Source organism: Helianthus annuus, chromosome 13 (genome assembly GCF_002127325.2).
Source record: "Helianthus annuus cultivar XRQ/B chromosome 13, HanXRQr2.0-SUNRISE, whole genome shotgun sequence".
Lineage (NCBI taxonomy): Eukaryota > Viridiplantae > Streptophyta > Magnoliopsida > Asterales > Asteraceae > Helianthus > Helianthus annuus.
Genome location: NC_035445.2, coordinates 170,714,191 through 170,740,193, shown reverse-complemented (window position 1 = coordinate 170,740,193; position 26,003 = coordinate 170,714,191). Strand labels below are relative to the sequence as shown.

Here is a 26,003-nt window from a genome sequence, read left to right as displayed (position 1 = left end):
TCGCTACTTTTCGAAGCAAAAAAAAAAATTTAATTTTTTTTTAACTTTTTTTTTTTTTGCTTCGAAAAGTAGCGATTTTAACCTAAAAAATATTAAAAAAATCAAAAAAAAATTTTTAGATTTTTTTTAGATTTTTTTAGGTTTTTTGGGGGTTTAGTTTTTAGCATTTTAGCTTGGGTGGGGGGGGGGGGGTTAGGTTTTTGGGGGGTGGGGGAGGGGGTTTAGGTTTTTTTTGGGGGGGGGGGGGGGTTAGGTTTTTTTTAGGTTTTTTTTAGCTTGGGGGGGGGGGGGGTTAGGTTTTTTTTGGGTGGGGGGGGGGGTTTAGGTTTTTTTTTGGGGGGGGGGGTGGGGGGTTAGGTTTTTTTAGGTTTTTTTTAGGTTTTTTTAGCTATTTTAGGTTGTGTTCACATTGGTTCTCAAGGTTCTCACAATAAGGGTGGTTCTCGCATGAGCTCCTCCCTATATATATATATATATATATATATATATATATATATATATATATATATATATATATATATATATATATATATATATATATATATATATATATATATATATATATATATATATATTCCAATGTGTTTTTAACGGCAAATTTAAATCATTGACATACCACTGGAGTATTATCGTGTCACCAGTGGAACCACCAGATTATATCCATCTTCACTAAGCAATAATGTCTTTACAGAAATTCAGGAGGAAAGCTAATAAATCTGGGAAAAATCCCCTTATGAGAATCAAACCTATAACCAATGGTCATAAGGCTTATCTCACCCTTAAAGTGTCACTAGGCTATAATGTCATGGACGTTTTATTCCAATACGTTACCCGATCTCTTTTTTCACTTGTCCGTTTTATGTTTTAACACCTTTAAGAAAATATTGAGGAATGCATTTGCGTATTGTTGCTGTCTCTAAAATATATTAAGTTTTTGTGCAATAAAGCAAAAAATCTTTAAACATGAATTCGGATAAAATACTTTTTTTTGTCTTTCTATGTAAAGTAAGGAATGTGAATTCTTGAGATGGGGTTTTCTTTTAAATATGCAATTTTGAATTTAAATTTGTGTAAGAAGATACCGCAATATAACATATTATTAGTTTACTTTACATATTTTGTTTTAACCTTTTATACATTAAAAAGATGTCTAATTATATAACTACATATACTTGTAGCCATGGATTTTAAAAAAAATTAAACATAAGACAACTTTTTTATAATGGGTAATGTCTAGAAACTTTAATAAATAATAAAAGAAGATTACAACACTACTAGAAAATTCAACATTTTCAACATCATTTTCCATCGAAAATGCGTCATAAAACGCGATACTTGACAAAGTTCCTATAAAATAAATATGTACCAAAACCCCTCATAGGAAACGGATTTCTAACGCATTTGCTACACATTTTCCTACCCATTTCTAGCATAAAGGGGGGTCGGAAATTGCAAACAAACATCCCGTCTCCGAAACATTTCCTTAGCGCAGAGGTCGAAGCCAACCAAGAAATCAACAATGCTAAACAAGCAATCTAAACATGTAACCAAACAATGATACTACTAAACACAGTGTAACACACTAAACATGTGTCATGAACACAGTTGTACCACTATCACAATTTGATAACATGTACTATAATTGAATATTCTAATTGAAACTCCTTATGACTACTTGCAAAATAGGATAAAATAAAATCTAGGAATTGGACATTTGGGTTAAAAAGAAATAGATATTTTTGAATTTATGTACTATACAAACACACAAAAAAATAAACAAAACTAATGTCATGTGATATTTTATCTATAGAGTAGGAAAGAATGTTAACTACAACCCATTATACCGAAGTAAACAAACATATTATAAACAAACATATTAAATTCATTAAAATGACAATAAACGTTAGATCGTTTTCTTCACATTCTGCAGGTTTACGGTTTTATGTTTGATTTGTTTTGAATACAACGACGATTGTTATCGACATTTACACCCCAAACATTACAAAGTTAAATTGTTTGTACATGAGTTTGGAGAAAAAAATGAGAAGTGGTCACAAAACATTCAATGAAAGAACGCCAAGAGAGTTATGAATGCTTAGCTAAATATAGTTGCTACACGAGAAATTCAAATTGTGAGTTTCCTTTTGTATCATTTTGGTCCCCATCTTCAGTAATTACTAATATGATCTTATAAAAATTAAAATACTGGTTTTTTTTTAATCTCTAGCTATTGATTTCATATGGTCCGGTTTTAGGTCTAGGAAAGAAGAATTTGTATCGTGCAAATTAAGTTCGGATCAAGTTAGAGCTATAGCTAGTCGAGCTTTTATCAAACTTGAACCTAATGGGCTAAGTTTAAATTTTTATTTAGTTTTAGAATACAATGTTGTTATTCGTGTTGGGTTTTATTATTCTTAGACGTATCTAAAACCATTATTAATTTGTGGTCAAGTTTGTTAGAAAAAAAGTATGGCTATCAAATAAAGTTACTTTTCATATATACTTTGAGATTGAGGTTGTATCATATAGGCTCTTAGAGCTTGCAAAGCAAACTCGAGTTTAGCCTAAAATGGTTGAATTGAGCTTTTATATACATAAAAAATATACTTATTGTTAAGAGAACTTAGTAATTAATGTGAGTAAATATAGAAGTCTTGAAATACATTTTGTCCCTTTGTAGGCATTAATTGGTTAGTTTGCAAGGGTAGGTTTGGTTCATCATTTCTAGTACTACACTATCCTAGCAAGTTAACTATTTTTCAAACCCAGTATGCCCTTTTGTGCTTTATCACATCTATGTACGTAGTTTAATATAATATGATTTATTTTGTTTAAAAAGAAGGTATGATTACTAGTAAAAAATATTTATGGATTTGTGTTTTTTTTTTATTGTTTGCTATGGCCTAGTAAAATATCATACTATCGTTTACTTTCTTTTTTACTTTTAAAAAAAATTGAACTAATTTTAAATTAAGCAAACTCATCTAACCTCACCCCTTGCAAACCATCTCTATAATCGACCAGTGTTGTTTTTATCATTGTCACCTCCGTCTTCTATGGTGTCACCTCGTTCTCAGGGACCCTTATTCTCCATCCATTGTCATAGGCTTTCCCTCCTCTAGACTCGAAATTTTTATACCGGCTGTTATTATTACCATCGTTTGTATTCGATATTATTAGTTTTTGGGTTTTCATTTATTTGAATTGGGTTTAAGCAATGTAACATAATTTATCTCCATAGAACCTCTAGATGCAAAACACGAACACATTTCATATTTGACGAACACTATTAAAACCTAAACTCTTTGCAAGTTTTCCATGTCTCGAGACGATTATTTTGATTTGCAAGTCCTAGTTTGGATTCTGACTATTGATATGGTTTTAGGGTTTGGTTTGAGGTTCAATTTCGATATTGATTTGTTATAGCATTATCACACTTAAATTGTCTAGATTTGTCATTATTCTCACCCACATGATTACCCAATTCAATCTTTTCATTATTCATCTTCAAGTTGTCATTATTCATCTTCAAGTTGTCATCATTCATCTTCAAGTTGTCAAAAGTTTTAGTAAAACCTAATGGGTGATCGATAATGCTTCTCAAACCACCAAATAGTTGGTGAGAAGTTTTGTCATATGAGTAGTGAGAAATATAGAAAATCTTAAAAGTTAAAAAGGTCTATAAAACTTAAAAAAGACTATAAGATAACATCATAGTATGTAATATTATATTGCACACTAGATAAAAGAACAAATAGTAAGAAGATAATATATTTTAATTCGTTCAAAAGTTTATAGCCGTCTTATGTAAGTTAAGTAGTTGTATATTCATTACTTATTGTTAAGTTTGTACAATTTTTTGTACGCACCATTTTTGTTTTGTTTATGACACATGATCATTATAATGTTAAGTTTGGTATAAGTCTCCGGTTACATGTGACTTTCATTATAATTGTGTTCATATCATTTGATATTGACAATCTAAATCAAGATTATATTTCACAAACATTAATTAACTAACATGCCAATAACCAAACCACTGGGTGTCAGCCCAGTGGCCACCGACACCCATATTAAAACCTGCAAGAGGGAGGTCGCTAGTTCGATTCTTGCCCTGAGTAGACTAGGGAATTCACCGTCAGGGCGCTTGGTCGGGTAGCAAACTGGGGAGGGGACCCCCCCCCCCCCCCCCTATATAAAAAAATGCCAATAACCAACTAGTTACCAAACATCCTTCTAAGTTTTTGAGTTTTGAATACGGATTCTAGTACATACTTATACACCTTCAAATCCTGTAAACATACAACTGGAAGCTATAATTGTAAACCACGATCGAGTTTATGGAAGCATTGGTTTTAAGAATTGACCGTCCCACAAACAAATATATTGATAGAAAAAGAAAAAGATGAAAATACCAATGGATATGAACTTGATCCATAAGCATAAAAAGGAAGAGGTACAACATGATTTGACATTGTGGTTGCAACAAAAGTGTTTTGGTACATTAGAAAACCATACTGTGTGTGTGATGCCTTTACTTTTGATATGAAAAGAAAAAGGGTGAAATCCACTACTCAAAATAACTCAAAAGAAACTCTTTTATACATGTAATAGTATTCATATTTATTTTCATAATCAAGTACATCTAATACATTGAATAAAACTTATTATCTCTTAAAAAATAGTATGCTTCTTCAGACACATAAATCTAATCAAGTTTAGTGTATGAAGTCATAGTTTGAACTTAGGTTGCAACCCGTTTAAGTCAGTTCGATTATCTCAATTAACTTAGCTCACAAGCGACTCAACTCGTTTATATACATACCTTAAGTATTTATGTCTTTAAAGACGGTATGTATATTGAGTCCTTCAGATAAATATCATCTATTTAGAGCTTTAAGGGGTCGTTTGGAGTTTGGACTATGATTATACAATACGATCTTATTTCTTCGTTTCACGCGGTAATTCATTATCAATTTTTAAGAGCTTAATTAAGATAATGAACATGGATGATTAGTTTATGATCAATCAAAGGCATGAGAGGATATTATGGTAATTCTTCTACCTTTTGTGGGTACCACAAAGGATATATGGTAGTACAATAAACAAACTATTGTGGGCTAATGCTAGCCTGTGGTGATGTTAAGAGGTTTCTATTTTAAGAAGAAGAAAATGACCCTACTTTCTATTTTTAGAAGCATTTCCTTATCATCCATTGAAAATGGGGCATGGCATATTTGTACTCATTACAACCATTGTGGGGGACCTAATGACCACAGTCAATTAGGACTTTCTTGCATTGGAATTTCCTATGTACTCAATTTAAAAGATATATGCTCTTCTTACAAAGTTTTCATTCAACTAGTAGTTTTTATTTTTTACTAAAAAAATGATTGAAGAGAAATGGGTAGATAAATATGACGAGTTAAAAGAGGTTGGGTTAAAACAAGCTTGTGTAAAAGTACTTTTAAAATGGGCCGAGTCAACTTAAGCTCGTTAACGTTTGTTTTAATAAAGCGATATAGTATGTCAAAAACATTTGGATGCATTTCAAATATATTTCAATCTACTTTACTCATTTGACATGTTTCAACTTAGTAGTTAAAGATAATGGATTATCAATAGGAACTAAACCATATGTGGGATTTAAACTCGAAATCTCATGATTATCAATAGAAACGTGACTATTGAATATTGAAATAAGTTAACATTACGACCAGATTACCATGTGAATTGAATAGAACGAAAACATTAAACATGTATCGATAACGATAGGAATTGAATATTTGTAAATTGGAATCACACAAAGGAAAAGTTTAAGTTACAAGAGGGGCTACTTTAGTTTGGGCTTTTATGGAACATAATGAGTTTGAGATGACTAGATGTTTAGGGATACGTATGAAAGATTAATTACTCACATCTTCAATTCTATTTTTTTGCAGTTTATTTCATTGGGTGTTTTTTTTAATTAAAAAACAAATTGTTTGATATTTTTCAACAGCAAACACCCTCTTTCCTCACTAAAATTTACGTCTAAAATTCACTTAATGTTCACATTGTGGGATTCGTATGGTCACAATTTTGATGGGTGTATAAACTCATGGTGCTACTAGACCAAAAAGGTCATTGTCAAAATTTCTTGACTTAAAAATAGCTTTTTTTATATTAAAGCATTACATTAACTAATAACTATAACTAACAATATTTCGGTAATTAGAACCAATTGTGATAATATTCACTACTCAAAAAGCTAACCGTGCTATAGGAATCAAATTTATAAAACGAAGTAATTGATATTCCTAAGACCGTCCGTAGTGGGCGTTTTCTTTAAAAAAAATTGCCCAAACAAGCCCAAAAACGCCCTTTCGCCGCCCCCTCGGCGTGATCGGGCGTTATTCGCGAAAAAATGGTTTGTGGCGTTGTTTGAAACACGCCGGTGGGGGGATTCTTGGCCAATCACATTTGAGCTTCCATTTTGTGGCCAATAAGATTTTTTTAAATGTTTTTTTATTTTATTTTGTTACAAACATAATGCCCCACAATCCCCACTGCACCCCCTTTGTAAAAACGCCAAATAATGTCCCATTGCTGTTTAGGCTGCCATATGGCGCAAAACGCCCTAGGGTGGGGCATTATTCACCCCAACGACTACGCATGGTCTAATAAAGATCAACCAACATGGGAAATATACAAATAATATGTTTTTATATATAACATAAGTTTTTTTTAGTTGTGTTATCTTAATAAGATGGATTTTAGGAAAAATAAGTATTTTTTCAACAAACGTAGATTTTTACAACAGACGATGATTTTTACCACCCAGGAAAAAAAGAACTTTACAACAGAAGAAATTCGATTTTGCCAACAAGAATGATATTTTAAAAATGATGATTTATAATTATTAAATTAAATAACTATTATGTATTCTTAGAAAAATGCAAATGATTTTATTAACAAAGAATACTATAAATGGGGTATGCTAAAAATGACATGGACACGAACGTCGTTCTGAGCGTTGCATTGATGCCTAAATAGCGTGCCACAAACCAGACCTACAAAATCAATAATTTTACTTACGGGCGGGGCACCTCGCAGGTTCGTTGTTGTGCGATAACACTGCTGCCACCCTAGCGGGTTGGCTTGGCAGCTTATTGCTCCGAGTAGTCTTTGCTGCATGACACCAAACGGCTTGTGATGTTTGGAGATTTTAAGGTTCGAAGAGGTGGATGTGAATGGTGGGTGGAGTAAAAGTGATGCCCATGGTTTTAGGATACCTATGGATATGCGTAGATAGTGTTTTGCCTCAGCTAGGGTACTTGGATGTAGGGGTGTGCAATAACCGAACCATTAATTGAAGTCGAACCGAAAACTGACGTACTGAACCAAAATTAACCGAAATCGAATTAACCGAAAGTCAGTTAACGGTTATTTCTTACCATTAGTTAACTGAAATTAACCGAACCGAACCGAATCATTTATATTTTCATATACTTCTAGCTTTTATATCTCAATTTCATGTATTTCATGTTGCATACCTCCGTTTATTTATTTATACCTCCATTTCATACATTTATACCTATATTTCATGTGTTTTTACTTCTATTTCATTCGTTTCATGTATTTATACAGCTATTTCATGTATTTATACTTCCATTACATGTATTTTTAAGAAAAAAAAATTAGCTCTTGTTTGATTTGGTTATTAACCGGAATTAACCGAAACGAACAAAAAACGGACAAATTAACCGAATTAATCAAAATGATTAACTGATAACTTTGGTTACGGTTATGATTAATACTAATGACCGAACTATACACACCCCTACCTTAGGATGCCCCTTCCACCCTTAAAAATCGGTGTTGACTTCCTTAAATTTGTATTTCTCAAGTCTCATACCTCTTAGATACCACATATTAAGATATTTGGCATCTTTTATAACTTTTATGTATAACCTTTTAAAAACGAAATGAGTATTGCATTTTTGGTGTACCATCACCATCAACAAAAAGCACAATGTTTGAAGTCAAATTTCGTGTTTACATTTCATACAAAGACTATATAGAAGACGTTATGACTATCACCATTATTTGGTCGTTGCAACCAACATTTTTTTACTCTAGGTTTATTTTGTTCTTGTTTGGTGTTCATGAAGAAAAAACAAAGTTATCATTTTGTAACTTTAAATGGTAGATGTGTGGTTTATCTATTTAAGAAACAAAAAAAAACAAACTATAAATATAAAGCATATATGATATTGCTAAAAGATTTAATGATGTCATAGCATATATATATTTTTTTTTGAACGACAAATTTGGATCACTGACGGACTACTGGAGTATCATCGTGCCACCAGCAGAACCACCCGATCATATCCATCTCCACTAGGCAATAATGCCTACATACCAATTCAAGAGGAAACCTAATAAATTTGGGAAAAACCCCCTTTGTGAGAATCGAACCCATGACCAAATGGTCATAAGTCTTATCCCACCACTAAGATACCACTAGGCTATAATAACATGAGTATGTCATAGCATAATTGATGCATAGTTTACATGAAGTGGTACTATTGATACATGGTTACATTGCTATGTAATGTCTTAGTCATTGATTGCAACTTGTAAGGGTTTTGCAAAATGCCATCCTCCATCCATGAATAGTTTCAATTATATGGTACTTGTTTATATTTATTAATTGTACAATAACAAAAACTTCATATTTTTATAATGAGAAAACCCATATATAATTATTGAAATTCATATGATGAATATGACTTATGATTATAACCGTTGAAAACGTCCATCTTGCCATTGATAAAATTTAGGCCGTATGTAAAAAAAGGAGAATTTTCAGCGTTCTTGGTTTTGACGAAAAACTTGGATCAAATGCTAACTATAAATTCGAAGTAACGACAAATCAAACCAGCAAGTTTGGGTGGTTTGGTTGACCAACCGTATTAGCGGTTTGGTGGTTTAAACCGCCTTTTTATTTCTAAAATCATTAATCTGTATTAATGTTTATGGTAAAAGTAGTTTAAACAATAAAGTTTAAAGGGCATGTTTCACGTTTTAAACTGGACCAGGCCACTAAACATGTAAATTAACAAAAACTTGAGAGTCCATGGCATTATAGCCTAATGACATCTTAAGGAGAGGGGAGGGGAAAACCATGAGGTCCTGTGTTCGATTTCCACAAAAGGGTTTTCTCATATTGGGTTTCCTCCTGAATTTATGTATAGACATTATTGCCTAGTGGAGATGGATATAATCAGGTGGTTCCGCTGGTGGCACGATGATATTCAATTGGGCCGTCAGTAATCCAATTTTGTTGTTAAAAAAATACAAAAACTCGAGAAGGCCACATACTTTATGGTTCGGGTACTTTAAGTTGTAAGTACGACTTGGATATATTTAGCATCAATAACAACTAGCTCACGAGTTGGATTGAGTTAATTAGGACCTATATACATATAGCCATATAGGCTTATTTCAATATTGTCGTGACTACCTTAGAAATTTAAAACATTGAAATGAAATTATAAGGCCCAATAGGGCCCAAATTTTAGGCCCAGAAGGCATTTCAAGCACATTGAGTCATGGACTGAATAAGAAAAGGTACTCAAACCTTTACCGCTTGACTGCCCTGCGGGGTTGATTAATATTTAATGCTATTATTATGTTTTAATTTAACTAGTTAAATTTCCGCCCGCGCGTTGCGGCGGGGACCCAATGACTGCAAAACGCGTGTCAGTAACGGCAAGCATATACCGAATATCAAAACATAAATAAAAATGTCGTGAAAAGGATAGTCAATCTGTCCTAAAAAAGCGATTTTAAATAACTTAATATATTAATAGGACCCACACGTCTTACACGTTGGAAATTCGGTTGTTTTCAATTCAGTTATTACGGTGCTAACACGTTAAAATATGGATGAGCTCGGTACCGGTAATGGCACCGAAAGTACCGATCCGGAAAATCATTGAAATTAGGTACCGGCACAGAAAATGTTTGGTACAATACGGTATGGTATTTGAGGTAAAAATCAATAAATATAGGTATGGTGCTAGACCTGTGTCGAACCGAAAGTAATGATTCTGAAAACGCCAAAAGGTGGGTACCAAATTGGTACCGAAAATGATTTGGTATAGTAAATTTGGTACCGATACGATACCAGTTTGATTACAGGATTTGATACGATTTGCTCATCAATAATCTAAATATCCAAGTTAATTTTACATGCTACAATTCATTCATTACGTAAAAAGACAAAAAAAATAAAGCAAAATAAGTTGTGTATATAAAACCTCATTCAAACGAAATACAGTTTACTTACTGTGTGTATGAAAAGTAATCTAAACTATGCAATTACTTACATTGCTATAGGAATTGATGAGCTCGGTACCAACTGGTACTGAAAATACCGTTACCGAAATCCCCAAAAGTGGGTACCGGTACCGAATATACCTGGTACGGTACGGCTTGATACGGTCAGTACTAGTACGACACCGGTATTGGAGGGTAAAACCCGATGAATACCGGTGCCGAACAGATTTTACCCTCAAATACCGGTGCCGAACGGATACCGAAAATACACTCAGTTTGATAAATTTGATACTGGTACCGGTATCCAATACTATTGATTCATTTGTATTTTTATTAGTGTTCATTGATATCTTTTTTAAATTTAATATTTATATTTATATTACTCTTCAATGACTTCTCTTTTTAATATATAGAACTATTGATTCATTTGTATTTTTATTAGTGTTCATTAATATCTTTTTTTTAAATTTAATATTTATATTTATATTACTGTTTAATGAGTTCTCTTTTTAATATTTGTATTTTTATTAGTGTTCATTGATATCTTTTTTTAAATTTAATATTTATATTTATATTACTGTTCAATGAGTTCTCTTTTTAATATATAGGAGAATGCATGAAAAAATAATACTAATTGATGGACAAACAAAAGCATATCATTCCTTTACGTTTGTCTACACATTTTATATAAAACCGGGTCAGTAATGACAAGCAGATACCAAATATCAAAACATAAATAAAAATGTTATGAAAATGATAGTCACTCTGTCCTAAAATAGCGATTTTAAATAACCTAATATATAATAATAGGACCCCACACGTCCTACATTGTGGCGGGGACACAATGACTGCAAAACGCATGTCAGTAACGGCAAGCAAATACCGAATATGAAATCCTAAATAAAAATGTCGTGAAAGGATAGTCACTCTGTCCTAAAAAAACGATTTTAAATAACCTAATATATAATAATATGACCCACACGTCTTACACGTTGGAAATTCGGTTGTTTACAGTTCAGTTCAGTTATTACAGTGCTAACACGTTAAAATATGGATGACCTCGGTACCGGTAACAGTACCAAAAGTACCGATCCGGAAAATCATCGAAATTAGGTACCGGCACCGAAAATGCTCGGTACAGTACGATATGGTATTTGAAGGTAAAAATCAATAAATACAGGTAAGGTGCTAGTCCGGTATCGAACCGAAAGTAACGATTCTGAAAACGCCAAAAGGTGGGTACCAAATTGGTACCAAAAATGATTTGGTATAGTAAATTTGGTATCGATAAGATACCGGTTTGATTAAAGGATTTGATACGATTTGCTCATCAATAATCTAAATATCCAAGTTAATTTTACATGCTACAATTCATTTATTACAGAAAAAGACAAAAAATAAAGCAAAATGAGTTGTTGTGTACATAAAAGCTCATTCAAACGAAATACAGTTTACTTACTGTGTGTATGAAAAGTAATCTGAATGGTGCAATTACTTGTGTCGCAACGTTGCTACATGATTTGATGATTGCTACATGATTTGATGAGCTCGGTACCAACTGGTACGGAAAATACCGTTAACCAAATCCCCAAAAGTGGGTACCGGTACCGAATATACCTGGTACGGTACGTCTCGGTACCGGTACTGGTACGACACCGGCATTTGAGGGTAAAAACCAATGAATACCGATGTCGAACCGGTACCGTAAACACATCCGGTTTGGTAAATCTGATACCGGTACCCAATACTAGCTCATTCCTTAGTGATATTAATATTCATTTGATTCTATTTTTATTACTAATAATATATTCATTAAATTAAATTTTGTTTACTCTTCATTCAATCTTGTTTTTAATATATAGGTAAATTTTACTTATTAAAGTGTTGGGAAATCTATATGAATTGAATGGACGAACAAGAACACACTACTTATTAAAGCGTTGTGAGTGCTCTTACTTTTTTGTAACACACCAGCCTTCCTTCGCCTTTCATGGCCACATATCTTTCCGGCTAAGGAATGGGAAATCCTTTTCCTGTTCCATGAATCTAATTTGCATTTCATCCGGAAAAAGCCATCTTTTTCTCAACAATGCCTTTGTCATTTGATACATAGGGGTGTGCATGGTTTGGTTTTGACCAAAGACCATAACCATAACCGCGATGTCGATTGTTGGATAACCATAACCGCGACGTCGGTTATTGGATAACCATAACCGATCGGTTATGGTGGTTATGGTTATTCGGTTTTGATGATCATAGCGGGTCGGTTATGGGTGGTTAACCGTGTATTTAGCTTAGCTAAAAATAGCTTAATTTTTTTAACATGGAATAAATTGTTATTGTATATTTGTATATATTAGTATACTAGATATACTAGATTGTTACCATGTCGCGCGTTGCGGCGGCGAAGCCTTAGTTGTTTATAGTTGGCGGCATGTTATATGATGGATTAACCATATGAAAACCTGTGTTTCGATGTATCCGATCTAAAACACTTTTATTACAAAATAAACAGAATCGAACCTGTATTGGTTCGTTTAGTGAGTGTTCCATCTAACTGCTATACCATCCTTACCTTTGCATCAAAACTTAGCGGAGTCAAAACGTACTGTAATTCATATTTATACCGTCGAGTGAAAATGTATTCTATTTGACCCGACCCGTTTATGTCAAACATAGACCAACCGAAAACGTACACAAAAATAAGCATGAAAACATATTATATTTCACTAGACTCATTTCCGGGAAAAAGGATTACATCGAAATGTGAAGTTTTAACGTTTACGTTGAAAACACATTATATTTGACCTAACTCATTTCTAGAAAAAAAATTACATGAAAACGTGAATTTATAGCGACATATACATAAAGAAACAAAAACTTTTTGAGCATGTATGTATATAATTTCACCAGACTCGTTTTCGGGAAAAAAGATTATATCGAAATGTGATGTTTGTTTACGTTGAAAACACATTATATTTGATCTGTCTCATTTCTAGAAAAAAAATTTTACATGAAAATATGAATTTATAGCGACATATACATAAAGAAACTAAAACTTTTTAAGCATGTATGTATATAATTACTACATGTGTAGTTCAGATATTGATATACATAATCTATCTACTATAATAAGAAACAAAGTTTTGGACACATGTCATTCATTGAAGTTATCTTCAAATCTATACTTATCTTATATTAAATAAACTAGGTTATAACCCGGAAACTTTCCGGGTAGGAAAATTTAATTTACAATAAATAAAAGTATATAAATAACACTTTTAATCTTTAAAGTATCCTATTTCTTTTTTCTCCACCACAATTTTTAATTCACTTTCTTAAACTTTTTCTTCTTGTAAAAAGCCATAAGAACATACAAAAGCAAGATGAGTATATGTAATGTTAGGAGTCTAATCACAAATTACGTGATATTTCTTAATCCTTTAATTAGTAGATATGTGTAACTTGTTTAACTCAAATAGATATAAAAGCGTCAAAGTTCAAATTTCAAAATTGATTAAAAGGTCAAAAAAGCTTCAAAGTTTAAGCTTTAAAATTGAGCAAGAACATCTGTTGCAATATATAATAGGCATAGTGAAAAAGCCTCCTGCAAAGGTCACTTTGTGTGATAGTCCATCTATTTTGTTTGGCATAACCGTGTGATACACGGGTTGAACAATTTAAGTTGTATAAGACAAAAGTATAATATAAATTAAGAAAAAATAATTTGCATTACATTTAAGAATTCAAAGCTACATCACTTTTGCTTACAAAAGCTTAGTCTTTTTTTTGGACAACACAAAAGATTAGTCAAAACAAATTAGCCCACCCTCCTTTTATTAATTCCCAATGTAACTACTACTACAGTAAGAAAAAAAAGTTTCAAGAGATAGTATTTTTATAATGTACGGGTGCCTCAGTGATCTATATCTGATGTCTTGATGATTTCCATTTACACATTTTCAGCCATCTGTTTGATTCTTATAGGAGTCAACTAACCGTAGAACTATGGTAACATAACATGGTAGTCTTTTTAATAAATACAAGTTACCTTTACCACCAAATATAATATACGGCCACCAAACCGATATTTATCTCATCATCCCGGTTACCAATACTCACTTAACGATAATTATACATAAAAATTGTCAGACCATAGTAGCTAATTCCAAACAAAATGGGATTTTGTTACCCTTAAATCGACTCTTTGTTAGCCAAGGATGAATGTTGAAACATTCTATTATATTAGAACTTGTAAGTAGTAAATTCATTAAATAAAAAAAATACAAAGTTACAGTACTTTTTTTTTTTAATTTGTGTTAAGTATTGTTGGTAAAAGGTAAATGGTTGATGGTTCTACAATAATTGCATTACAAACCAAACATAAGATGATGACATATCAAAAAATGAGAAATAAATGTATCCATCAAAGACATGTGTGAAATAAACTACATATGTACCTCAATTGCATCGACAACATTACTATATCCCTCGACTCTTGCCACATAAAGTGCAGTTTGACAAACATCTTTCATCACCCTCGCATTATAGGAAAACTGAAATTAAAAAAAAAAATCTGTGCAACCAATTATGATAAAGCAACTTGACCCTTTAAATAAGGATACTTTCTAATATCAACCAAGAGACATATTTCAAATATCTAAAGGTAAGAAAACAGTGAGAACACACACAACACTAATACAAGAATAAGTGGGTTAGCTTATTTGATTATGACTGCCTTTATGTGCAAACAACCAAAAAATATTCGAACAGGAACATAGTGGTTAAATGGTGCTTTGCCATGGTATAATCTGGTCACGAAATAATATAATTATGAAAGTTAGCAAAAAATGTTAATGGTAACATAAAAGGGTATTAGAAATTGTAAATCATTTTGTTACCCAGTACCCACCACTTGTAAAGTAATTCACAAAATCAAACAGTTTCATTATGAAACTATACACATAATTTTGAAATGATTTAGGCCCAAGTTGACAACTTGACCCAACACCCTCGACCCGCCTATTGGTTTGATGGAAGATGATCAACTTACCCACTAATGTGTGCAATGTCTCGTGAGAATGTGAGATCTGTCAGGTCCACTGGCAGCATCCGGTGGCAGCACACCCTTTTAGCCCTTCTTCAACACATTGATCTTATACCGCTAGCTTTTGTGGAGCACTGAGAACTTGAACATCAGATTAAAGACAAATACAACTCAAAATACAAATAAAAAACATATCCGAAAATAGGATGCTACAAATCTACCCCAGATGCTCGAAACCTATTCAGAAACAAAGGAGGAAATCAGTTTAATCATCTTAGTTTTCAATCATAATTACCCACCAACAATCTATAAGACTAAACTAAAAATTTACTCAATTAAATTCACATAAAAGGGCTAACAATAATTAATTAACAATATAACCTAACTAATATTAAGATAGAATTCAAAGCCTAACAAATATAATCCCCACAATATATAGAATTATGAAATAAATTAAAATAAAACTCCAACATACATATTCTGGTCAACCCGCAAAATCTTGTAATAATCAACACCCATGATTCCTTGTTCGGTTATACGACATCCACCAACAGTGTATAGCTTTTCATCTATGACGACCACACCGTGCTATAATACAAGATGGAACACAAATAGTAATATGATATGTGTTTAAGACAATCAACTAATATAACATCACATATAAACAAACGCAGTCCCACTTGAGGTTTCAAAACTTAATGAATAATGGATATCTACAAACCTTATAATGGGCTATTGGCCATGGCTCAGCTACTGGGAGAGCAACCCGCCGGTCATATTTCAACTCAAAATGCCAATTGGAATTGTCCGAATCCATACCACCTCTTCCAGAGACCAAAAAGTTTTGTTAGTTCGATTGCTTAAAGACAAACTAATTTCACTCAAGACTCTGGATCACACTACGAATTGCCCTCCAAAGTAAAGAACCAACACAACCTAGGCTACTTAAAAAGGAAAAATGAGTAGTCATACCTTTGAAGAATAATACAGTGAGGTTTATGTTTAGTTGAACTCTTGAAAGATATTAATAGCGTTCTGCAAAAGCAAGTTAGTTGGAAAAAAATTAATCCAATGGAGGTCCAAACAAATACTCTTATTGGAAAAACATACTGTATGAGCAACAAACATCAAAAGAGATGTTTTTGCTTCAAATTCTCTATACAATATTCATTAAAATTATTATGTTCGTCCACCATTGGCTTCTATAGACGAACTCGGGCATTTATAAACCAGTTTGAAGCTTGTTTCGTTCGACTTATAAAGATTTTGAATATGAATAGCACTACGCAGGAGCACCGATTAGCTTCTTCGAATCCTACATATTGAAATTAAAAAAAGGTTATTTTATAATACAAAAAGAATAAATACACCTAATTAGAACTCCATTAATGTAATACTTACATACCTAAGTCAGAACCTCATGTCAAAAGGTCCGAACAACTGTATAAAATCCTAATATATTACAGATGTCATTGGTATACAATTTTGGGACTTTAGTCCGCATGTTATAGCAAGTCCCAAAAGGTTTATAAACCATATGAAAAATGGGTTTATTGTTTTCCACAAAAGATTCTATAACTGAACACCCCTTTTTCTATTTTCTTTAATTTGATAATTAGTTTGTCCTTGCCCTTTAACAACATTTGAACAGAGGTTGACACAAAACATGTTAAATTATTGAGGCCCTTATAGGCGTATATATACAAAACAACTTAATATTTAAAGGGAACTTCCTATTGTATTAGATCAAAAATCCTTTTTTCTATCAACATAAACAAAGATATATTTGAGGCCTTATTTAGTATTAAAACTAAAGCTCAACCAAATCCAACATAACTAATTCACAATTAAGAAAACCTAGGTAATAACTACTGTCCATTAACCCCTCTTTCAATTGGAATCACCATCGGCCCGACAACCCGTAGCAATTCTTTGAAAAAGATTACAAATATCCACTCAAAAATCATAAGATTACAAATTCAACATAGCTATAAAATCAAGCTGTATACCAACTCAAAAATCAAATCCTAAAAACTTGTATACCTGCTGAGAGGTTAGATTCTTCACTGATTTGGTGAAATCTTCACCAATCGACTTGAATCGTCGTCGTCTTTTTTAATCGCCAGGGAGCAAGAGAGAGAGAAAGCAGATGGGATCGAAAAGAATTTTGAGTTTGTGATGAGACCAAGAAACCCTAATCAGATATCCAAATAAAATGGATGGATCGAGTATGGTATGACCCAAACTAAACGGATTAACCACCGCTTGTAAACATAAGGATTTAGGGTTTACACAATAAAAAAACATGATTATTATGGTTGGAATGACATAACAAAATAGAAAAGATCAGAAGGAATAAACATACCTATGTTATTGATTGATGAACATGAGAATGAAGAACAGGAACTTGCACTCGAGCGGCGAAGAATCCAATGATCTGAGAGAATCGCCAAGAGGAGAGGCGGAGAGATGGAGAGATGGAGCGTGTATTAGGGTTTGGAAATGAAGGAGTCAAAAAAGATAAAGCTTTTATATAGGTCCGAATTAATGGGTAAAGGTTGACCCGAACAAAAACGGATCCCGCGTCTCACTTATTTTTTGTTTGTGTTTAGAAAATTTAAGATGGATTCCCTCCCAAAATCAAAGTCCACTAAACCAATGCTTGCCACATCATCAAATTGGCTTCTCCATCCAAGGACAAATAGCCCAAATCATCTCCTTTATTAATATATATAGATAAATAAATAATAAATTAATATTAAATCTTATCGTACTTTAATAAAATATTATCCTCAAATCTAAATTGTTAATTTAATATATTTTTAAAACAAATACCTCTCTTTCCTACTTACCTTATATTAAATATTTAAATAATAAATTAATCTTAAATGTTATCCTACTTTATTAAAAATATTTTTTTTCATTTGGTACACAAAATTATATTTATTCAACTCGTGTAAAACGCGAGGTTTTTAAAAATATAATTTTTTTATTATTTACTATAAACATATTTTTTTTTAATTATGTACTATATAAAGTTACATTCATATAACCCGTGTAATACACGAAGTTTTTCTAAGATGTAACTTTTCTATCATTTGCTATGTAAAATTAGATTTATTCAACACGTGTAATACACAGTGTTTTTTGAGGATATAATTTTTTATTATTTGGTAGATTTTTCAACCCGACTATACATGAGCTTTTTTAAAGATATGACGTTTTTAGTATTTAACATACAAAATATCATTTATTTATAGACATGATTTTTAAAGATATAACTCTTTTTAGATCTATTCAACACGTGTAATATACAGGGTTATTAATGATGTTGTAGTTTTTTATTATTTGGTAGATTTATTCGACCCGATTATACAAGGGTTTTTTTAAAGATACGACGTTTTTAGTATTTAGTATACAAAATTACATTTATTTAATCTGTGTAATACACATGGTTTTCAAAGATCTAACTTTTTTATTATTTGATATATAAAATTACATTTTTATTAACCCGTACAATATACGAGATTCATAAAGATATAACTTTTTATTATTTAATATATAAAATTATATTTATTCAACCCGTGTAATACACGGGGTTCTAACCTAGTTTCTTTAATAAATGGAAAACAATACATACATTCTGCAATTAAATGGTCAAATTTAATAAATACCCTAATAACAAAAATGCATAATGCGTATTCATTTACTTTTTTGCTTGTCATTTAAACTTAAACTTAGTTTGTCATTATTTTGATGATCACATAGAGTGAAAATTATAAATATGTGTCACTTTAGATATATCCATAATAAATTCGAGAGTAGCTTTTGTAAGAAACCAAAATAAGAAGGGCACTACATAAATGTGCAAAACCATCTAAAACAAAAAGAAACTAGTTTGCAAAACCTTCTAACAAAACTGGTCTTCTTAGGTGGTGTTTGTTTTTTGGAAGAAGAGCTTCCTGGCCTCTTCTGTCTGCACCGTGCAGACGCGGGAAGAGGTTTAGCTTCAGAAGAGTGTTTGTTTTTTTTTTTCGAGAAGTGCTTTTAACCTCTCCCCAACCTCTTTTTGGGGAAGAGATGAGAGGTAAGCTTCTCCAAGCAGAGGTTTACCTCTTCTTGGCACCACCTCCACCTCCACCCCTGCTCCTCCCCTGCTCCGCCACCACCACCACTGCTCCGCCACCACCATCATCATCATCATCATCATCATCATCATCATCACCACCACCCCTGCTCTGCCACCACCACCACTGCTCCGCCACCACCACCCCTGCTCCGCCACCGTCATCATCATCATCACCACCCCTGCTCCGCCACCACCACCACTGCTCCGCCACCACCTCCGAAACCCCCACCTCCGCCTCCACCTCTGAAACCCCCACCTCCACCTCCGAAACCCCCACCTCCGCCGTAACCCTAAATCGAAACACCCCAAAACGATCAGAAACGAAACCCCCACCTCCGCCTCCACCTCCGAAACCCCCACCTCCACCTCCGAAACCCCCACCTCCGCCGAGACAGATCTGTTAGAGAGAGAGAGTAGAGAGAGAGTAGAGACAGATCTGTTAGAGAGAGAGTAGAGAGAGAGAGTGGTGGTGATGATGGCGGTGGTGATGATGACGGTGGTGAAGTGGTGGCGGTGGTGAAGTGGTGGCGGTGATGATGATGGCGGTGGTGCAGATTGTAGAGAGAGAGTAGAGAGAGATCAGTGTGTTGTGTGTGTGTTGGTGAAGAGGTTTTATATAAAAAAAAAAACAAACCCTCTTCTCCTTGCAGACTGCAGACATTTGGTCCACCTCTTCTCCTGCAGATGTCTGCAGATGTGGCCTGCAGCAGAAGAGGTTTTCGTGCAGAAAAAAAAACAGCACCTTAGTCTCTGCCATTGTGTCACGCCTCCCGACCCTACCCTGGACGGAGCCGGGGGCCGCGAGCAGATTTCAGTGGTACCCGTGGTATTTAATTTATGTGACAGCGGAAGTCTTTTTACAACAGGATCTTTTCACCGGAAAATGCTCGTTTAATATATTACACAAAGTTTAAGGGATAAATCCCACAATTTACAATAAGTTGATTTCACACAGAAATCTTTATTTTCCAAGACATGTTTTATTGGTTTATTTACACTGAGCCACTTCCCTGAGCTTGATAGTGCTTTTACTGCACTTTTCCTGGATCACACAGATCACCTGAAACATGTTTGAAAAAGGTTTTGTCAGCGGGGAAATACTGAGTGAATCATTCCATTTTCTAAAACGACCCGTTAGTTATAATGTTACAGTATTAAGAGCGATTACAATGTTTCTATCAACCAATTATCAAGAATAGGTATTTGTCACTCGACCGGATCTGTGACTGTGGTCATACCACTATTGGGTCCCGTTGCCCCAACAGTGACGGTTAACTCACATAGAGTAATTATTTACCCACATAGAGTAATATTCACCCACATAGAGTGATAAAAATAGTAATGTGCACAATACCCCACATACCAGCTGTAATTTGGTGATTACATAAACTTAATCACTGCAATTATAACTTTGAAAAATGATTTGGAGTATTGTAAAACAGTTGATAAAAAGAAGAATGACTCACATTGCAGATTAACGAGCAAATAGATAATGCCTACTGATTAGCCTTGATTACACCTAGTTTAACATAATGCACACACAGACAGGTTAGTAACTAATACAGCAGTTACGTCAATTCACGAGATTAAACCCTCACAACGATTAATCAGTGCAATACTCGATAATTCAATCGGATTCACAACGAATAACAGAGCATAGTCCGAATTCGAACAGCACTCTAATATTCAAGTCGAAATCACGACGAATAATCAAAGTACAAGCTCAATTGAGCAGCACCCGGACTATCGTTGGATAGTTATAATCGATCGGACGTTGAATCGTAATAGCGATCGAGTTATTACCCTGATTGCGGCAGTACCTCGTGATTAGTGTGTGTGTGTGTTGGACGGTTTCTGTGATAACTCGGTCTACGTAACTCGATTTTACGTCGTTCCAAAGACAGAATTCAAGTCCCAATGCCCAGTATTTATACATGAATTTGGCATCTCCCGCGTGTCGCGGAAGATGACAGGGATTCTTCCGCTACTCGCCTGGGAAACCCACCTAGCCTAGGGTAGCCTTGCTGTGGGTATAGCCCTGCTGAGTTGCCAGTTCGTAAAATTGTAATTCGACAGCGTTTATTTTTAGATAATCGTAACTTAGGGTTTAACCCCCTTGAGTTTTAGGGGCCCTAATCCTGATTCCGATTATTCCGGAAATTTCAGGGTTTACGCCAAATTACTTGGGTGTCTTAATTAGGGTTTTCTTATTGGATAATTATTATTCTAATTACGGGTTTTATTGACAGTTGTTACATCCTCCCCACCTTAAGAAAAATCTCATCCTCGAGATTTACTGGAAGAGATGTGGATATTTTCGCTTCATTTCGGATTCTAGCTCCCAAGTGTATTCTGGCCCTCTTTTTGAATTCCACTTGACTTTGACCAACACCAGTCGTTTGTGTTTAAGAAACTTGACTTTTCTGTCCTCGATCTGTAGTGGTTGCTCTACAAATTTTAACTTTTCGTTTACCTCTATATCTTGAAGAGGTACTAACAGGGATTCGTCTGATAAACATTTCTTGAGATTGGATACATGAAATACATCATGTACTCCAGCTAATTCTTCTGGGAGTTGTAAGCGATAAGCTACTGGTCCTATTCGTTGAATCACAAGGAAGGGTCCAACGTATCTCGGACTTAGCTTAGCTTTCCTTTCTTACCGAATCGTACTATACCTTTCCAAGGAGAAACTTTTAAAAGTACTTTATCTCCGACTTGAAATTCTAAAGGTTTACGACGATTATCTGCATAGCTCTTCTGTCGATCTCGAGCTGTTTTCAGTCTTTCCTTGATCTGTGTTATCTTGTCAGTAGTTTCTTGTACAATTTCAGGACCTGATAATTGACTTTCTCCTATTTCTGCCCAGCATACTGGAGTTCTGCATTTGCGTCCATACAGTGCTTCGAATGGTGCAGCTTCGATGCTTGAATGATAACTATTGTTATAGGAGAACTCTATTAATGGCAAATGGCTATCCCAATTACCACCAAAGTCAATAACACATGCTCGGAGCATGTCTTCTAACGTTTGGATTGTCCTTTCACTCTGTCCGTCTGTTTGTGGATGATATGCAGTACTTAGATTTAGTCGAGTTCCCATTGCTTTCTGAAAACTTTTCCAGAAATGAGAAGTAAATCGACTATCTCTATCCGATACAATGGAGAGTGGGACTCCATGTAGGGATACTACTTCGTCCACGTACAGTTGAGCTAACTTTTCCATACTAAAGGTTTCTTTGATTGGTAAGAAATGAGCTGATTTGGTTAATCGGTCTACAATTACCCAAATTGCATCATTACCTCTTTTGGTTTTGGGTAACTTAGTGACAAAATCCATTGTTATAAGTTCCCATTTCCATACCGGCATTTCCAGTTGTTGAAGTAATCCTGAAGGTTTCTGGTGTTCAGCCTTAACTTGTGAACAAGTTAAATACTTGGATACATATTTGGCTATATCCTTTTTCATTCCGATCCACCAGAAATTATTTCTTAAATCTTGGTACATCTTATGGTTTCCTGGGTGCATGGTATACCTAGATTTATGAGCTTCTTCTAGAATCTTATTTCTTAACTCTCCCTGCTTAGGTATCCAAATTCGTTTCTTATGGAATCTCCAAATTCCATCATTTCCTTGTTCTAGTTCTTTTAGATAACCTTTCATTCCTTCAGTATCATCTTGGATTGCTGTTTTCTGAACTTCTTTGATTTGTGCCATTAAATCTACTTGTAGATTTAACCTCAGAGCACGGACTCGTTTCTGCTTCTCATGGTACTTACGACTTAAGGCATCGGCAACTATATTTGCCTTTCCTTCGTGGTATTGAATATCACAGTCGTAATCACTTAGCATCTCCATCCATCTTCTTTGCCTCATGTTTAATTCTTTTTGCCCAAATATATATCTTAAAATTTTGTGATCTGTATAGACAGTAAACTTACTTCCGTACAGATATTGTCTCCAGATTTTGAGGGCAAAAATTATGGCTCCTAGTTCTAGATCATGAGTCGTATAATTCTCCTCGTGCTTTTTCAATTGCCTAGAAGCATACGCAATTACCTTCTGGCGTTGCATCAACACACATCCATAACCTAATTTTGAAGCATCACAATATACTTCAAAGTCTTCGGTTCCTTCGGGTAAAGCTAAGATTGGTGCATTTGTCAACCTATGCTTTAAAATTTTAAAAGCTTCTTCCTGTCTAGGTCCCCATTCAAACTTAGCAGCTTTACAGGTTAACTTGGTTAAGGGTACAGCTATCTTAGAAAAATCCTTGATAAATCGTCTATAATATCCAGCTAAGCCTAGAAAACTTCTTATCTCCATTGCTGTTTGTGGGACTTTCCATTTTGTAATTGCTTCTATCTTAGCAGGATCTACATGAATACCTTCGTGATTTACCACGTGTCCTAAGAATTGTACTTCTTGCAGCCAAAATTCGCATTTCGAGAATTTGGCATAAAGCCTTTCTTTTCTTAACAAAGTTAAAAGAACGTGTAAATGCTCACAGTGTTCTTGTTGGCTTTTGGAGTAAATAAGTATATCGTCGATGAAAATGATTACAAATTTATCCAAGTATGGTTTACAGATTCGATTCATCATGTCCATAAATGCTGCTGGGGCATTCGTTAATCCAAATGGCATGACTGTAAACTCATAATGACCATACCTAGTTCTGAAAGCAGTTTTCGGTATGTCTTCTTCTTGCACTTTTAACTGATGGTATCCGGATCTTAAATCTATCTTTGAGAAGTACCTAGCTCCTTGAAGTTGATCAAAAAGATCATCAATCCTAGGTAATGGGTATCGATTCTTAATCGTAACTTTATTCAATTCCCTATAATCGATACACATTCTCATTGATCCATCTTTCTTTTTCACAAACAACACTGGTGCACCCCAAGGGGATGAACTAGGTTGTATGAATCCTTTGCTTAGTAATTCATCTAATTGCTTTTTCAATTCTAACATTTCGGTAGGTGCTAATCTATAAGGTGCTTTAGCTATTGGTGCAGTACCTGGAATTAAATGAATTCTAAACTCTACTTCCCTATCGGGTGGTAATCCAGGTAATTCTTCTGGAAAAACGTCTGGGTATTCTGACACTACCGGGATGTCCTGAAGTTCCTTATCTCTAGTGTTAATGATTACTGAAATCATGTACACCATTTCCTGTTTTCTCGAATAACTAGCCAATTTCATTACGGAAATGAATTTTAGTGGCTTTCGAGGTTTATCTCCAGTAATTAAAATTACTTCTCCAGAAGGTGTTTGAATTTCTACAGCATTTTTATCACATAGGATTCGTGCATGGTTGGCTATTAACCAATCCATTCCTAACACTACATCAAATCCGGCTAAATTCATTGGTAACAGATTTGCAGAAAACTTATGGCCTAATAATTCTATTTTTTCCTTCTTGCCAGACTTTATCTATTTTCACAGAATTTCCTTCTGCGGTTTCTACTGTGAAAATTTGCCTAAGAGTGGTTAATGGTAACTTAAGATCTTGGCAAAATGAAGTATTTATAAAACTTTGGTTTGCACCAGAGTCAAATAATACTTTTGCAAACACATCATGTACTAGGAACGTACCGGCTATCACATCTGGAATGAGTTCGGCCTCTAGAGTGGTTAGTTGGAATGCTCGTGCATTTCTCTTGGTTGCTCCTTCAGCTGGTTTGGCTTGGTTGGCTATAGGCTTTGCTAATTTAGGACATTCAAATTGGAAATGACCTCTCTCTCTGCAGTTATAACAAATTCTGATTTTCTTCCTGCAGTCTTCCTCCCGATGTCCTTTCATCTTGCAAAAATTGCAAACCAAGTTGCATTGTCCATAATGCTTCTTTTTGCAAATTTTGCAAAGCGGAGATGCTGAGGATTGCCCTGTTCCTCTTTTCTTGGTATTACCCACACGAAATCCTTGGGTAATCTTTTGTGCCAATTCCTTCTTGCGATCTTCCTCTCTTGTGCGTACCAATTCATCTGTTAGGGTATTAGCTAATTCTACAGCATCGTCAATAGTACGAGGTCTCGCAGCTTTAACGATGTTTCGGATTTCACTAATTAACCCCCAGATGTAACGAGAAATAAGTACCGGTTCTGGCGAAGCCAGTGTTGGCACTACCCTTGCGAATTCAAAGAATGTCGAAGTATAGCCCCGACAATCTACCCCTGTCATGCGGTGACTTAGGAATTTGTTTGTCATTTGATCTTTTTCATATTCGGGACAGAATTTTCTTTCTACAAGATTCTTAAATTCTTCCCAACTCATGGCATAGGCTATCCTTCTTCCTTTCGCCTGGAGGACCGTATTCCACCATTCTAGCGCTCATTCCTTGAACAAATTTGATGCATACATCACCTGATCCTCTTCGGCACATTTGCTTATTGCGATTACTGCTTCGGTTTTCTCTAACCAACGCAGTGTTGCAGTTGCCCCTTCGTTACCTGCAAATTCAGCGGGTTTGCAAGCAAGAAACTCTTTGTAAGTGCAACCAG

At 34.3% G+C, this 26,003-nt stretch overlaps 1 long non-coding RNA gene across 2 annotated transcripts; it reads right to left on the bottom strand.

The window, feature by feature from the left end:
• Nucleotides 1-14,626: 14,626 nt before the first annotated feature.
• On the bottom strand, nucleotides 14,627-17,986 carry LOC110894043. 2 transcript variants are annotated; one of them, XR_004876645.1, is made up of 3 exons: nucleotides 17,739-17,986; nucleotides 16,346-16,688; nucleotides 14,627-16,197 (listed from the first exon to the last, which is right to left on the bottom strand). It is a non-coding gene; the product is annotated as an uncharacterized LOC110894043 (long non-coding RNA). The 2 variants fall into 2 exon arrangements; XR_004876644.1 differs by having other exon boundaries at nucleotides 17,417-17,980.
• Between the last annotated feature and the right edge of the window lie 8,017 nt (nucleotides 17,987-26,003).